This window comes from Pyrgilauda ruficollis, unplaced genomic scaffold, assembly GCF_017590135.1.
Source record: "Pyrgilauda ruficollis isolate IOZ18807 unplaced genomic scaffold, ASM1759013v1 scaffold57, whole genome shotgun sequence".
NCBI lineage: Eukaryota > Metazoa > Chordata > Aves > Passeriformes > Passeridae > Pyrgilauda > Pyrgilauda ruficollis.
In genome coordinates, this window is record NW_024527377.1 from 1,650,852 (window position 1) to 1,666,891 (window position 16,040).

General features: G+C 49.3%; 1 long non-coding RNA gene across 1 annotated transcript; it reads left to right on the plus strand.

The window, feature by feature from the left end:
* Nucleotides 1-3,306: 3,306 nt before the first annotated feature.
* Nucleotides 3,307-8,691, plus strand: LOC121361290. Its single transcript, XR_005956325.1, has 3 exons — nucleotides 3,307-3,441; nucleotides 7,312-7,397; nucleotides 8,516-8,691. It is a non-coding gene; the product is annotated as an uncharacterized LOC121361290 (long non-coding RNA).
* The last annotated feature ends 7,349 nt before the right edge of the window (nucleotides 8,692-16,040 follow it).

Genomic DNA, 16,040 nt, shown 5'->3' on the forward strand with positions numbered 1-16,040 from the left:
CTGCAGTCACCTTTCCCTGTTTGCTTCCAGGTTCACATCACCAGTCACCAGGTTAAATATTCCCCTAGAGTGCTAGGGGGTTTTTTGCTGTAAGGCTGATTGTGGCTTGAAATATTTGGATAATCCATCAGAAACAGCCTTCTTGCTGGCAACTCCCCTGTGCTGAGACTGATGTAACTTCCTGTGTCACCCCAGAATCACAGAATAATGAGGTTGGAAGAGACCTCTAAGATCATTGAGTCCAACCTATGCCCCAACACCTCAACTAGACTATAGCACCAAGAGCCATGTCCAGTCTTTTTTTAAACACATGCAGAGGTGGTGATTCTACCACCTCCCTGGGAAGAGCATTCCAGTACTTTATTATTCTTTCAGTGAAAATTTTTTTTCTAATCTCCAACCCCCACCAACCTTGACCATGGTGTATGGGAAACTCTGTCCCTGGGAGACTCTCCAGTAGTGCTCTGTGGCCACAGGAAATTAAAAAGCAAAAACTCAAGGCTGAGAGAGCAGAGTAGGAGAGATGCCTGCAGTGTGCTGTGTGTTGGGATCACTGCTTGGCTCCTGCAAGGCTGTAGATCAGACCTTCACAGCACCAGCTCTGAAACAGAGCCAGAGGATAATCCTTTTCTTTCCCCATAGTGGGAGCTCAGGTCCAGTAAACTGCAAGAATCATATTGAAATGGGAGGCAGTGGCATCAGACGTGCTATGGGGCTCTGGGAATGGGTTTCCACAGCTCTGCAGGAACACATTAGAAAGCAAAAGTTTGTGAGTTATGGCTCAGTCTGGATGCAGCAGCATTCCTCCTGCTCTTCCTCCTCCTACTGGCTGCCCAGACTGGTGCTGGAGTGGCTGAAGAAGGGGTGAGTTTTCTGTTCATTAACCTCTAACCTTGGACAGTTTGGACATGAGAAGGCTGATGAGGATCTGTCCTCACCCAGCCAGCTCTCCAGGCTGGAAGGATAGATTGATGTGGTTAATTTTAACATGTCCAGGACACATCCCTGGCTCCAGGATGGGGCTGGAGGGATCACAGCATCCCTTGGACTTGTCTGGGCTGCTGTACTGGTCATCACTGCTCCTTCATTGGCCTTGTCTGGAGCCTTGGGCGTTCAGCAGAGTAAAGCCACAGGGTGGATCCCATTGGAATTTTTGGTTGGTTTATGTGCCCCAGACGGCTCAGTGCAAGGTCAGGGGTGCAGCATCCATGGGTCTGGGTGATGAGCACAATTCCTGGGTTTGCCCAGCCCTGCTCCACCACTGTCTTTGTGCTGTCTTGTAGCTTGCCAGGTCCTCAGCCCTGCTTTGTCTTTCCCTCCTCTGAGGGGCTTTTCAATCCTGCAAAAAGCAACTTCGAAAGCTTTACACTTTCCACAGCTTCTTCTAGGTGTGTGCATTTCCTCTGGCCCTTTCAGCCTCAGGATAATGAGGGGATTGTCAATTAAATGAAGTTAATGAGTTCTTCTGCATGAGCTAGTTTCAATTCTTCACCACTATTTGCTCCAAGAAACAAATATTTGTGGCTTGCTCAAAGTTACACCTCAGGAAACATGTGTGTGTCCTGGAACGAGTGCTCACAGAGTGTCCAGACTTGCAGCACGGAGCTGCTGACTAACCAAAGTAAATTGGCAATTTTTAATGCTCTTTCTCCTAAAGATCCAAGGCAAGGAGCAATCATGGATGCTACTGACATGTTTACATAAAGGCTGAAGATCTGTCACAGAGCTGGATTCTTTGGTGAGGAACTGGCAACTCATTTGCAAGTGAACTCTGCAAAGAGCCCTGGAATGGCTGCCAGAGGTTCTCTGGGCAGAGTCAGACAGTCCACATGGACTGCAGGGATGCTGGAGCCTTGGGAAAGGTCCCATTGAGAGCAAAGGTCTGTGCTTGGGCTGCTGCACCGCTTCCAGACATGATGGAAGGAAGGGAGGATGACTCCCTAAAGCTCAAAGGCACAGTCCCTCATGGGAGTGCTGAGCAGTTTTTGCTGTTAGCCAACAGGATGGGGGGATGCTCTCCATCTCACTGCTGGCTGCTCCCACCCTGGCATGGAGGCAGGCTGTTCCCCTGGGATGCCAGGAGGGATGATGCCCATGTCCACACTGCATCACCATGGCTGATTCCTCCTCCCGACTGGAGCAGGTGTGCCTAAACTGCTCAGAAATGCAAACCCAGTAAATTAAGAATTATCAGCCTGTGCTAATGCCAGAATTTCATCTATCCAGGAATTTGCCCCAGCATTCGCCTGTGTGGTTTCTTCTGGAAGTGACCTCATAAGGTGGTGACATCAAACAGCCAGTTCCACCCTCCCAGCTGTGGCAAGAGTCACTTGGAAAAGGTGAGAAGCACCTAGCCATTTCATGGAGCCATTGTAGAAATGGCACATGGAGCATCCAGATCCTTCCTGTGATGGGTATATTGCCTCCAATTTTCTTATTAGATCCCTATAGCATTTACTTGGGGCTGTTGCAAGGTGTGCTCCCAAGTGCTATGGCCTGGAGGGGGTGGATGGAGGGCACAGGGGTTTGGCCCCTGTGGGCACTTGGGGTGGCTGCCAGTTCACCATCCTCCCCTGTGCCATTGCCTGCACTGGCCCAGAGTCTGTGTGAACGCGTTTCAGCTTCAAATCCCCTCATCTGTTTGATACTTACCATTCTTAAAAAGCAACTGTTTGCTCCTTTACTAGGCAGCCCTTTCCCCCCTGTGGTTTTGGCTCAGCTGGCTTAAGCACCCTTTTCATACTCAATTTTCACATTGAAAAATCCCTCTTGGTCACACTCCTTGATTTCCTTGTCTTACAAAAGCCAGCTACTGTATGCAAACCTCTGAGCCTTAATTGTATATCCCAGTAATATATAGCCAGGCCTGGCTAATGTCAAGAAACCCAGTCACGAGCATCGGAGGCTTCCAAGAGCTCTGGGGGCAGGAGCAGGCTCCCTGCAGGGAGTGCGTGGCACGTGCCAGGCTCCGAGGAGCCAGGGGGCTGCAGGATGTGTGGACAGGCGGGCAGGACCCCCCACCTGTCCTGATGGTGACTGTGGCAGAGTGAGCTGCCTCACTCTTGAAACGGTCCCTGTGGGCAGAGAGATGTTTGGGACATTTATGTGAAAGTGCTGGCTCAGTGTGCAAGGTCTGGCAGCCGCAGGCAGCTGTCTGGGCTCATCTCCCCAGGTCACAGATCTCTCATGCTGTTTACACCAGTGAGCTTTTGCTGAGGCTGTACACAAGTCCCATCCCCTGCTGAGAGAGCGGCTGCAGCTCCCTACAGCCAGCTGCACCCTGGGCTGCTTCTCAATCAGAGTCACCAGCAGGGCGAGGAGGGGACTGTCCCCTCTGCTCCACTCTCGTGACACCTCACCTGCAGCACTGTCACCAGCACCGAGGGCTCAGCACAGGAGAGATGTGGGCCTGATGGAACAGCTCCAGAGGAGGCCAAGAAGGTGCTCAGAGGGATGGAACAGCTCTGCTCTGGAGACAGGCTGGGAGGGTTGGGGCTCTTCAGCCTGGAGAAGAGCAGGTCTGAGAGCCCTAAAAGAGCTACAAAAGAGCTGGAGGGGGACTTTGGACAAGGGCCTGAAGTGACAGGACAGGGAGGAATGGCTTCACACTGGCAGGTTAAGATTAGATATTAGGAGGGAATTCTTCCTCCTGAGGGTGATGAGACACTGGCACAGTTTTCCCAGAAAATTTGTGGCTGTCCCATTCTTGGAAGTGTTCAGTGCCGAGTGGGATGGGGCCCTGAGCAACCTGATCTAGTGGGTGGCATCTCTGCCCATGGCCGAGGGTGAAATGAGATGGGCTTTAAGGTGCCTTCCAATCCAAACCATCCTGGGGTCCAAGGATCTCAGATGATGCTCCTCACTGCCTTTGCCCCATGGGTCTCACCTGTGGACAGCACTGCACACACCCACCTGGAGGGGACAGCCAAAGGTTTCCAGACCCTCTGCATGCTCGAGCTCCTCAAGGACAGCAGGGGGATGAGTGTGGAGCTCTGCTGTGGTTAAGCCACACCAGAGATGGGGATCCAAACCCAGGAGCCAGGTGAGGCTCTCCTGTACCCATGTGCCAGGGGCCACCTGGCCCAAGAGGGGCTGATGCTTGTATTAGCTTATGAGAAAAGCTGAAAATTAATAATTCCTGATTTTTTGAGAAGCCCATGGCTTGGCCATTGTATTCTTGCACAGTTTCTTTTTCCCTAAAGGAGGGTTTTTTTCTACTACAGCAGAGTAGACACAGAAAAACCAAAACCCTATAAAACACAGGTCATGTCCTATTCTTGGTCTGTGTGTATTTTTCTCTCCAGCACACCATCTCCTACTTTATTTTCTGCTGACGACTCTGGAGGTTTATTTTTCAGCAAGGAGCTTATGTGGGCAATGAATGCTCAGCCAGAATTTCTGCCTGTAATTAATTGGCTGGGTAGCCCACCAGAAGTGGGATGTTTATGGGCACAGGGCTCTTATAATGTTCACTTCTGAGCCTTCATTCCTCTAGTTTGGATCGTAAACTTCACTTATCACCAGACTTTTATATGTTAATTATTCTGTGTAGCTGGGAGAAGGGAGGACATGCAGAAGTGCATGAAATAATGAATGACTTAGGCATGGGGGATTAGATGCTCCAGTTTGGGCTGACTGTCTATGAGAGAGAAAATTGATGGCATGGCAAAGTGGGGAGAAATTTAAATCAGGGTAAGTGTGTGCTTGTTGGTGGAGCCTCACACTTTGAACTTGTGGAACCCAGTGCTAGGAGATGCCTTACCTGGGGACCATGAGGAAGAAAACCTGTAGGATAAGATTTGGCACCATTCCCCCCTGAGACACTTAAAATGTTGAGGTGCTTTGAAAAAAATCCCACTCAGCACAAATCTGCAAGTTTAAGAGCCTAAATGCCTTTGAAAATCTGGGCCATGCAGGATTAGGTTTTGATGGAAGTCAGTGAGACTTAACACCTGAGGGACTGGGACCACTGGGAAATTGCATCCTGGCTTTGGGTGAGAATGCCTAGAATGGCATTACTGCGGGAAAAAAATGCCAAACAGAAAAATTCTTCAGTGTCTCACAGTCCCTTCCTGTTCCAGGGATGCTATAAATATCCTGCCAAGCCCTCCCACGCTGCTGTTCTCCAGCTCCAGGGGCATTTGGTACTTGGCTTTGTGTCCTGACCTGAGGAGACAAGTGCTCTGAGCTACTTGCCACCCCAAGAGACAGCACCTCTTTGCCTAAAATTTGTTTAAAATGTGATAGAGCCATCTAAATGCATTTTGCTGAAGGTGCAGGAGGCTGTTTATGCCTCTGTGTGTATTGTTATTTATTAATTGAAGCCTAAATTAGACCTCAACAGGTTAGCAGTATTTAATGCAGAGAGCTCAAACATGCAACACATTCTTGGCACGTTTCCCTTTATTAATTAAAAACCTCTTTAAAACACTCTGCCTTCCACCTTGGAGCAATAAATTTCCACCTTGAGGAAATAATTTCCTTGTTGTATTCCATACAGAGACGTTCTGTTAGCTGCAATCCCTGTTTCAGTGTAGGCCCCACTCAGCCTTATTTCACATTCAAAATAAACTTTCAAAAGGCCAGGTTTTTCTGTCAGAAAAGGGGGGGGGGGGAAGAAAATCTTAAAAAATCAACTTTTCTGCTTTTTAAAAATATATTTGGGATTAATTCCGATGTAGTTTACTGTTTGTGCAGACTGTGAACCACAAAGCTTCTTCTTAGTAAGAACTCACAGGACTCTGCAGCAGGTCCTGAAGCAGGCAAAGAATCCTTGGCAGCCCCAAATGAGCTGATGGTCCTGCATGGGAGGCACTGCCTGCTGCAGTTGCTGGGAGAGTTTTATGGCCCCCCTGCCACCCCCAGCTCTGGGTGGCTGGTTTTCTTTATGTGTGCCCCAGCCCAAACTTGCCCAATGTCATGACATAACCTGGCAAAAATGTCACCTGATTTTGGGGCCTGAATGGCTTTTGTTGCCCTGCCAGAGACCTTGGTGTGCAGGGAGGCAGGAAAGGTCTCTGCTGGCTCCTCCAGGAGTTCAAACTAAACTCAGCAGGTTTGGAGGTGAGAGATGGTTGCAGACTTCTGTCTCTCATCCTGATCCATGCTGCAGGCACTGAGGGCAGCAGAGATGCTGCTCTATCTCCAGTTTGTGCTCAGAACATGAGCAAACAACCCCATCTCACTGGAGCAGGTGGGTTGTGGGCAGTCAGCACTGTCTGCAGATGTCAGATGTTGTTTAGCAGGGAAAGATGGGAATGAAATGCTTTCAGTGGAGGAAAAATTGCCTTTTCTTTCCTTGCTCACTTTTATAATTATCAAGGCTGTAGATCCTATACACCTCCTTGGTAGGTTCATCACAGGTGCAGCTAAGAGTGTTCTAATGGCACACAGACCTTAAAGTATCAAAAAGGTGGGGGAAAGATCCTGATCGGTTTTGTTGTACTTTGTCTGAATTTAACTTCAAAGCGAAGTTTAAAAAGAAGCCCTTTTTGGTCATGGCAAACCAAGAACCCTGTCCAGAACGGCTTGGGCTCTCTTTCTGTGAGCACTCACAGGAGGTCGTGCTCCTTCCCGTGCTCTCGCAGCCCAGTGAAGTGATGGATCCAAAATGCTGCTCTGGACTTGAAACACATTCTGCAGGAGAGCTCTGCACTGCTTGATAAAGGGCTTTTGCAAAACTGACTTGAAATAAAAGCAGTAAAACTGTCACTGAAATGTAAATGATTAGAGCAACGTGACTCTCTGCTTCCCCCAATTCTTCTGCTCATTCTTGCTTTTGCAAATATAATTTAAAAATAACCAGTTCAGGATGCTTTGGTGGAGAGTGTTCTTGCCTTTGGGCCAGAAAGTACTAGACTGAGTGGGTCAGTGGTTTGGGTGCCACACAAGGGCAGGGGTCCCTTCAGAACTGCAGGTCCTGCCTGCCTGGGTGGGCACTGGGGGGACCCCAGGCTGCTCCCTTGGGATGAGCATCCCCATGCCACCAGCACCCAGGAGCTCTGCCTTCCCTGGCACATCTGCCTTCTCCAAAAGCGGACTGGGAATGGGGATCACAGACAACCCCCTTTCCAGCCAGAAGCAGGTGTGAAGCAAGTGGAGGGTTCTATGGGGTGACAGCCCCAAGTGTCACCTCCTTCTTGCTGACAGTGCTTCTTTCCTGTGCTTGTTCTTTCTCACAGCACAAAATCACTGAAGATTTCAGTGAGCTGCTGGATGACATCAAAAAGACTTAGTGCCACTCTGATATCATCATTATCGATGGGTTTTGTTTCACCATCCCATTTATTGACCTATATTTGCCCTTCCTAGATCTCTAGGATGACACACTGAACAGGAGTGGTGGAGCAGCTCTGACAAGAGAGACTCCAAGTCACAGAACAAGACACCCTTCAGAGGTAGCGAATTATTTTCTTGGAACAAATGGATCTTTTGAGTCTGTTTTCCCAATGGAAAATGTGTCTGCTCTCAGCATGAGCAGTGCTGAGAGTCTAGGAAGGCACCATCATATGTCTCATACTGGAAATAGACTGGTTTGGTTCCCATCAGAAGGACTAATGCTATTTCCCAGCAGCATGTAGTGTCAGTGTGGGATCAAGGTTCATCTCAAATGTGATCAATTTCCTGCTGGAAAATTCACTGTTCATTGTGCCTGGCCCTGGCATGTCCTGGGATTCACAGGGTCCTGGGTCTCCCCTCAATGCAGAGCCCTGAGCAAGTCTCCATCCTCATGGTCTGGCTCACATGTCCCTCCCCTCAGCACACCTGGGCAAGAGATGAGAGCTCATTCCAGGTTTATGGGGACAGTGGGGTTGGAGAATGTGCTTGCCTTAAAGTCTGGGAGGTGAGGAGGACTTGCCTTCTTCTGACAGCACTGGTTCAGGCTGTTCTGGGCTTTCCCTCAGCAATGCACTGCTCTGGATCTTGTGTGGGGAGCAGCTAACCCCAGGCAGCAAGTCTAAACCATGTAATGGGAAAAACCTCCCACAAATCCCCCAAATGGAGACTGCTGAGTTTTACATATCTTGGGTTAACCTTAATGTGGTTCAAACCTATGATCACAGCTTGATACCCATTTGTTTAAAAAACCCACAGTCTGGCGTGGAGTCCAGCAACAATTCCCTGGATATAAAAAAAAAAAAATTCCCTTTTACCCAAAACTCCAGGTGACTGTGGTTATTGTCAGGAGTCTCTGAGTTATTTCCTCCCTATCAGTTATCAGGACTGGGGCTTCTGCAAATGTTTTGTGTGCACATGGCACAGGTTGTGAAACAACTCCTGGATTGCCTCCTTTGATCTTTTGGGAGAAAATTATTTTGAAAGCTATTAAAGAGAGTAAAGATATTAAAGAGTCAGGAGGCTCATCACTCAAAATTCTTGGGATGTCTCCACTGCTCCTTGCTCTGCTGGGTGGATGGAGGGGTGCTTGCCAGGTTCTCCATGTACCTTAGATGAGGCCCTTCCCATTTGGCACAGAATTTGGGGATCTTTTTACCATGCTCTTCTCTCCCTGCAGGTTGCATCATCATCATTGTGAACGTACTGGCATATTGGGAGAGACTGTGGAAGTCATGAAAGTAAAATCTTCATCAGATCATGAGAGGATGAAAAGTTAAACTCCTTTTAGGCAGAACGTGATCCTTGGTGGCTGTCAGAGCTCTGCCTACAACTTGTGCTTCAAACCTTCATTGAAATAAGCCAGAATGATTGACAAATAAGCCTTTATGATTGAAAATAATTCTGGAAATATCTTCTCTTTTTCTGTGAGCTAAATGGGTGGAAGTGCAGCCACCAGCTCTGGCCCTGTGCTGGGGGCAGCTGATGGAGGGAGGAACTGGAGCAGCTGCGGGCTGGGAAGGGATCACAGCCCCGGTCCTTTTCCTGGAAACCTTGTGGCAAGGCTGGGACTGGAGCCCAGGCCTGCAGTGCTCTCCCTGCCAGCTCCCTCTTTCTAAGATCAAGCAGCCCCAGCACAGCAAAAGAGCTGCTCGAGTCAGCAAACCGACCCGCTCCGAGGAAACGGGCTGTGACACCTCGGAGCAAAGCACCTGCTCTGTGCTCTGACACTGCTTAGCACCTTGGAACGACCTGCTGGGCCTCCCCGGCAGCCCTAGGGCAAACACACCCACACAGCTCGGGGGAGTCGGAGAAGGGACGAGGAGGAGGCCCGTGAGCAGCACGGGCCGTGCCAGGACAGAGCTGCGCCCCAAGGCCTGGCCGCGGTGGCTGGGGTGGCAGAGCTGGTGTGCCGCAGACGATGAAGGTGAGGCACCTGACCCCGCGGTCATGCAGGCACCGGGGATTAGCAGAGCAGGACTGGCTGCACACCAGCTCGGTGTCCTGTGCTATGGCAGGGACCGAGAAACCATGTGGGGGTGACCAAAGGGAGCAGAGTGCCTGGGGGAATGTGCCTCTGGGGGTTTGGCCCTCTCCTGGCTGGGTGTGGGGCAGAGGGGTGTGTGCCTTGCAGCAGGGTGCTCCTCTGCTCCTGCGCAAACGGGCTCACGCCCTCCATGGCCTGGCTCTCAGGCAGCACAAGCTGTGCCTCTGACGGCATTGCTGCTATAACATCAGGTGGGTTTTTCTCAGTTTTTGTGACCATTCCTTGTGATTCTGCACATTCAGTGGGAGTTCAGCATTGCCAGAGGAACACAGAATCCCAGAATGGTTTGGGTTGGAAGGAACCTTAAAGAACCTCTAGTTTCAGCCCTGCTGCCATGAGCAGGGACACCTTCCACCTGACCAGGCTGCTCCAGGTCCTGTCCAACCTGCCCTTGAACACTTCCAAGTTGGGACACCAGCATTTTCTCTGGGCAACCTGTGCCAGTGCCTCACCAGCCTCACAGGGCAGAATTTCTAGAAAATATCCTCTTTTTCACTGTATTATGGCTTTCAGCCATAAATAAATGAGACCCCAACAAGAGCAGTCTCTAAGCAAAATTATTGCTTAGAGCAATAACCCTACAGAGCAGAGTGGGTTGATCTTGCAGAGCTCTGCCTGCCACTGTTGAGGCTGTGCCTGCCTCTCACCAACCCCAGAGAGCTCGTCTGCATTGCTCTCCAAAATCTGCCTTCCCAATCCCATTTGTAGTGTTTGTGCCCCAAAGCCTTCCCCAAGCCAGCTGAGAGCTGAGAACAGGAGCTCCTTGTAAAAGGGTGAGGGAGAAACCAGTGACACAAGCTCCTGCTGAATTTGTTTTTCATGTTCTCATTTGTAATCATTTTGTGTTTTATGAGGGATACTTCCTAAAACTTTGCCAACATGATGGAAACATATGTGGTGCTCTTATTCATGATGTGACCCTTTTGGTGGAGAGAAGAGATGAAAATCTGCTTTTCTCTGACATCTCCACAGCATATGGTCCAGTGAGATGGAAAATCAGTGGTGTGGGGTACCTGATCTTCCCCCAGCCATGCTGACTCTGTTCACTCCTCCAGAATCACAGCCCACATAACTCTGCATGTACAATCCCCAGGTAGTTTTTCTTGCCAATTATTTGTTTAAACTTTTTCTCCTTCTCTTAAAATTTGCTTTTACTAGGTGTAGCCCATCTCTGTGACCTGAGGGTGACACTAAAAGTATTGTTTGGAATTTTCTCTGAATTGCAGGTTTGCTCCTGTGCTGGTTTCAAGGACAGAGCCGAGCTGGGGGCAGCAAACACTATCCCTAGAAATAGTTATTGCATCTTTCAGAGCTAATGATGCCAAAGTTAAAGAACCTTTGCCTATTTAAATTAGCAAATCCCTTTACAAAGGGTATGACTGAGTTATCAGCATCACTGGCTCTATTTGGGTCACACCACAGCTGTCACTGAACAGGGACAATTCCTGCAGCATTTGTGTTTGGGTGAGTGACAAGGGTCACCTTGAGTCCATGAGCCAGGACTGCTGCCATCCCTGGGTGCCCAAAAGTGCAGGGCTGGCTCTCACCAGCAGCACTGCACGTGCAGCAGCAGCATGCTGCTTGGAACCCCCAGCTCAGGATGTGGGTTGTTGCTTATCCTGGTTTTCATTATTTAGTGGCGAGAGAAAACTTTTGTGCAGAGTAAAAACAATCCTGAGCCTTCCTGAGTTTATAGGAAGGGCTCAGACAGGTTGAAGGAATGGTGTGCAAGGACAGGACACTGCAGGACAGCAACCAGTGTGAAGGAACACCTGTCATAAAGGGTATGGAGGTACATTTTTAACTGAAAATAAACTGTTAATGGCAGGAGAATGCAACAATGACAGTGGTGAGTAACTCAGGACAAATACAGGGGCCAGGCAACAAAAGTAGCTACCTGAAAGGTGGAGAGTGGTAAATTCCTCTAACCTGACCATGGACTGAGAGAGCTGGGCTTGTTCAGCCTGGAGAAAAGAAGGCTCCAGGGAGACCTTAGATCCTCTTCCAGTGCCTAAAGGGGCTACAGGAGAGATGGAGAGAGACTGCTTACAAGGGCATGAAGTGACAGGACAAGAAGGAATGGCTTTAAGCTTAAGGAGAGCAGATTTAGATTAGATGTTAGGAGGAGATTCTCTCCTGTGAAGGTGGGGAGGCACTAGCACAGGTTGCTCAGAGAAGTGCTGTGTTGGGATGCTGCTCAACTCCTTTGATCAGGCAGGCAGGGCAGTGAAAAGCAGCCCTCTGAACAATGTCTCTGGTCTTGGGAGGAGCCAGCAGCCTGGCTGGTGCCCAACAGACAGTGGGATGCTGCCCCTCAGCTTTGTCCTGGGGAGACTCTCTGAGCAGACAAACTAGAAATAGGGGTTCTCAGCAAGGACACCCCCACTTATTAATGAGGGAAATTAATGTACTTTGTGAGTTGAAGTCTCCTGCAATCTGGGCTGGTGAAAATTAGGACCAGGCCAAAAAAAGTCAAGGATGCCTGCACCAGTGTGAACCAGACTTCATAAAATAGAAAGGAGAGGCCCCTTTTGTCAGGCGATGGCTTTTCCTCAGAAGCTAAATGATACATAATGTTTATATAGTGTTTTGCCTCTCCTAAATGCAGGCTAGACATTAATTGATTCCAGGTTTGCTCTGTGAAGTAGGTCAGCTCTTTCCATTTTCAGATAAAGGAGTGGTGGGATCTCTGAGAGGTGCAGGGGGGTCAGCGTCGGCGCCGGCGCACCTACACGGACGGCTGCCCTCCCCGTGGGACCATGCTGCCACCCCAAATGTACACCACTTCTGATGTATGTGGAAATCAGCTGGGACTCTGTAAACCCAGCTACATTAAGCCCGGTTCATATGAAATCTGTTTATGTCTCCATTGCTCGCCACTGGTCAAAGCAGGACTTAACCAACCTAACGCTGTTTGTGTTCAAAGCCTCTTAAACCCTTGCTCTGACTGTCTTGAAGTGAGATATAAAGTACTTGCTGGGACCTGGCTGGAGGCCAGGGAACTGTTTCAGGCTCCCCTCTCTCTTCTGCTCGTGGGGCAGTTTAGAAAAAGCATGGCACATTTCAAACAGTGATGGAAAAAAATAATTTTAATTCATTTCTGTTTACATAATGTTGGAAGCTTGGGAGGGTTTGGGCAGACAATTATTAATGGTTTAAACTGGCTTGGTAAAAATATTGCCTTGGTCTGGGAACATGAGCTGGCTCCCCAGGCCTGGTGCTGGGTCAGCCAAGCGCTGGCTGCAGGACTCAGGGAGCAAGGACTCAGTGGCTGGGTGGGTCCCACTGCTGTGCTTCCTTTGGCATCTTGGAAAGAGCCCATTCTGTCCATTCTGCTGAGGCTGAGCTGCAAAAACCCAAAGCCTGGATCTGGGGAAACACCCTGCTCTTCCCAGTCACCTCCATTTCTGGATGCCCAGCCTGGAGGTGTTTGGTGATCAGATCAGAGGGGCCCAGGGCATGCCCACCCTGGGAGCACCACTCCTTCCCTGCAGTCTCAAAGCTTAACTGCTGAAAGGTTTTGGTCCAGCCTTTTAGGAGCATGGCCCTTTATTTTTGGTCAGTACCTTGTGTGAATCAGCTCCAAAGCAGGTGGAGCCATTCCCAAATGTGCAGCGTGGGAGTGAGAGGGTAATTGGGTCCTGTGTAAAGTGCCCTGAGCTCTCCAGGTGCCAGAGGAGGAGAGGATGGGCAGACACTGTCCCACCTGCAGCGTGAGCCTGGCCTGAGTGTTCCATCCTCACATCCATCCCTCAGAAGACTCAGACACAATTTTACTGGTCTGTCGCTCAGGAGGACCTGGCACCTATAAAACTGCTCTTAATTACTTCCCAAGTTACTCACCAGGGTGATGTTGGTTTTGTCCTATAATCCAATAGGACTCTGCCTGATTAGTGTAGATCACTGCCCACCATAACTCTGTTGTCTTATTTATTGCTGTGTGATCACACACTGTGTGCATGTGTCCATGGCTGGATTTTGGACACCCCTGGGCTGCCCACAGAATCTGCCCATGCTGGTTTTGCTTTCCAGCCTGTGCCTACCACACTGCAGCACCTCCACACACAGAGCTGTGATACTGCTGTGAGGCTCTAGTGGGTTTTTTAATGCCTGCACAAGGGGTAACAGCATGAGAAGAACCTGTGAGCCTGGTTTGGAGGGTGACAAATTCCAGGTCCTCCCTCCTGGTGTGTCCAGCTCACACATGGATAGGGAGCAGGGATTGTCCCCTCTAGCCATGGCACTGGCTGCCTCTGATCTGCTTTGCTCTGCTTTGACACCTGAGATTAAAACAAGGGCTGGAGTGGCTAAGAAAATAGTAGAGAAAATGACAGTTGGGAAATAAATCCATGCCAGCATCAGTTCCTGCAGCATCTAGACACTGCTTTGAAGCTCTGCCCTCAAAATATTCCCTCCGTGATCCATGGGATTACCCTGCACCACAGCATCTGAGTGGCAGCATTACGAAATTCATAAGCACACGCTTTATCTGCCTACTTTGCAAGTCATCCTTGCCCAGCAGACAACAAGACTCTGCTCAAAGGCATGTTGGTGTTGGAGGCTGCGTCTCCTACTGCTGCCACTTTGGCTTTGGTGAAACCAGGCTGGGACTAATCTGAGCCCATTAACTGACTCTGACGTGTTCAAACCCAAATCTGCAATGTGTGAAATATTGTATTCAAAAGAGAAAAAATTAATTTATGAGGATAAAGTTTGGAGGTTTTATATGCAGCCCAGTGACTGGTCTTCTCCAGAGGACTTCCTTGAGAGGTCGTGACTTATTTCTCCAAGGCTGCAGACCCTGGGCAGTGAGACACGGACAGAGAAGAGGTTTCCCTCTGCAATCATTAATTGCAGTATGGTTTTTACCTGTACTGGGAGAAGGTGTTGGATGAAAGATCTGTGAATAACACATGGGCTGAGAAATGCTTCATGAGCTTAGTCATCACCTGGGTGAATCAGACAGGGAAAACAGCCTTTATTCTGCAAGATAACCACATCCCACAGAGATTTTCCACTTGAGAAAGGGCTCAAAGTTTGTTCCAAAATTGTGTTACCAAGTGGAGTCCCGCCTCATTCTGCACAAGAGGTAATCTTGAGATGGATGCTGTGTTTGATATGACACTCACAGGTAGCATCATGCTCTGATACATGAAGTTGTGTTACCTGGAGCCATCTCAAGGAATGTTTTAGGGAAGGGTTTGAGCTCAGTGGGAGCTCCCCTAGTTCAACTAGTGGAGAGTCCAGTTAAAAGGAGATTAGGAAAAGTCCTGAAAATGGGTTTTCTGTTATAAAAGGGATCAGCACCTGAATCCTGCCATTTGTGCTGCTCTTGCACACCCATGCATCAGAGCTTGTTCCAGCTGACAAAGTTATCCTGGACTGATGCTAACATGGGAAGAGGATCAGTCCCAGCACTTTGAGACTATTTTAATTAAAATACTGACGGGTATGAAAGAGCATGTGGGGAAAATGCAGCTGGGGACAATGGTGAGAGGAACAGCACAACAGCTCAGACCAGCACAGAAGCAACTTCAGTGAATGTTTCATGGCTTACCACCCTCAGCATGGGATGTGCTCCAGAGGCTTCTTTTCTGTCCAATTTTCCATTTTGCACTGGAACTGGGCACTTCTGAGCAGACGCGTGTGGGTTTCTGTTGGCCTGGTGAGCTGCAGCTCTGCGTGGCACACTCTCCTCTGGGATATCCCCAGGCAGGCTGAGCCCATGCCACGTCCTGCCTCACCGTGGGGTTACTGCCTGTGGGTGCAGGTTGGTGATCTGGATGGAGACTTTCTGGAGTCAGGTCCTCAGCCCCCAGGCTTAGATGCGACAAAGAAGAGATGGTAAATCAAAACATTCAGAAATCTGTTTCTTATTTACTGTACTGCCAAGCTGCTGTAAGGAATCACAATCCCAGAAAAGCAGAGTGGAAAGGATTTTCCTACTGATATTGTTGGCAGTGGGAAAGACCTCGCTGCCTGCTGTGGGCTGGGACAGGTGGGGATGGGATCAGGGATAGACTTTTTGTTTGCTTGTGAGGTAAGGTAAACATTGCAAACATTCCTTGTCTCCCCTCAGCCCTTCTCAAGAGGGGCATTTATTAAATATTGGGAAGAACTGAAGGCAGAGTGGAATATTTGGGAAGGGATACTTAGAGACACGTTTTAGTGGTGACAAGGGGTAAACGTGTCAGATCATAGTGGCAGGAAAAAGAAGTCAGATGCTCAGGCCACAGCAAGTTTTGTTGGATGTTTTCATGCTCACAGCATCACCTGAAAGGATCTCCCAGCACTACTTACCCATCAGGCATGGGGAGAGATGCCAAAGTGTGCAGAAGATGCTTTGTGGAAGCAGGGAGCTCTTCCCAATGCACCAAGGCCCCACATCTTCCCTGTCCCCCCTCAAGTGTCTGCATCTCTCCTGGGAATGTCAGACATCATCTCACACACTGCAACCAGGGTAAGCTGAGCAGGGAAAGTTTCCCAGAGACTTTTGGGCTGTGATGCCAGGAGTCATTATTGCCTTGGCAGAAGCAGCCACAGTTGTTCAAACCTGCCCTCTACCCGTGAGTCAGAGTGGAAGTGCTGGAGTCATGAGATGGCTCCGAGCAAAGATGCAAAGTTGGGAGTTGCTTGCAGAGATTCTTATTTCCTTGAG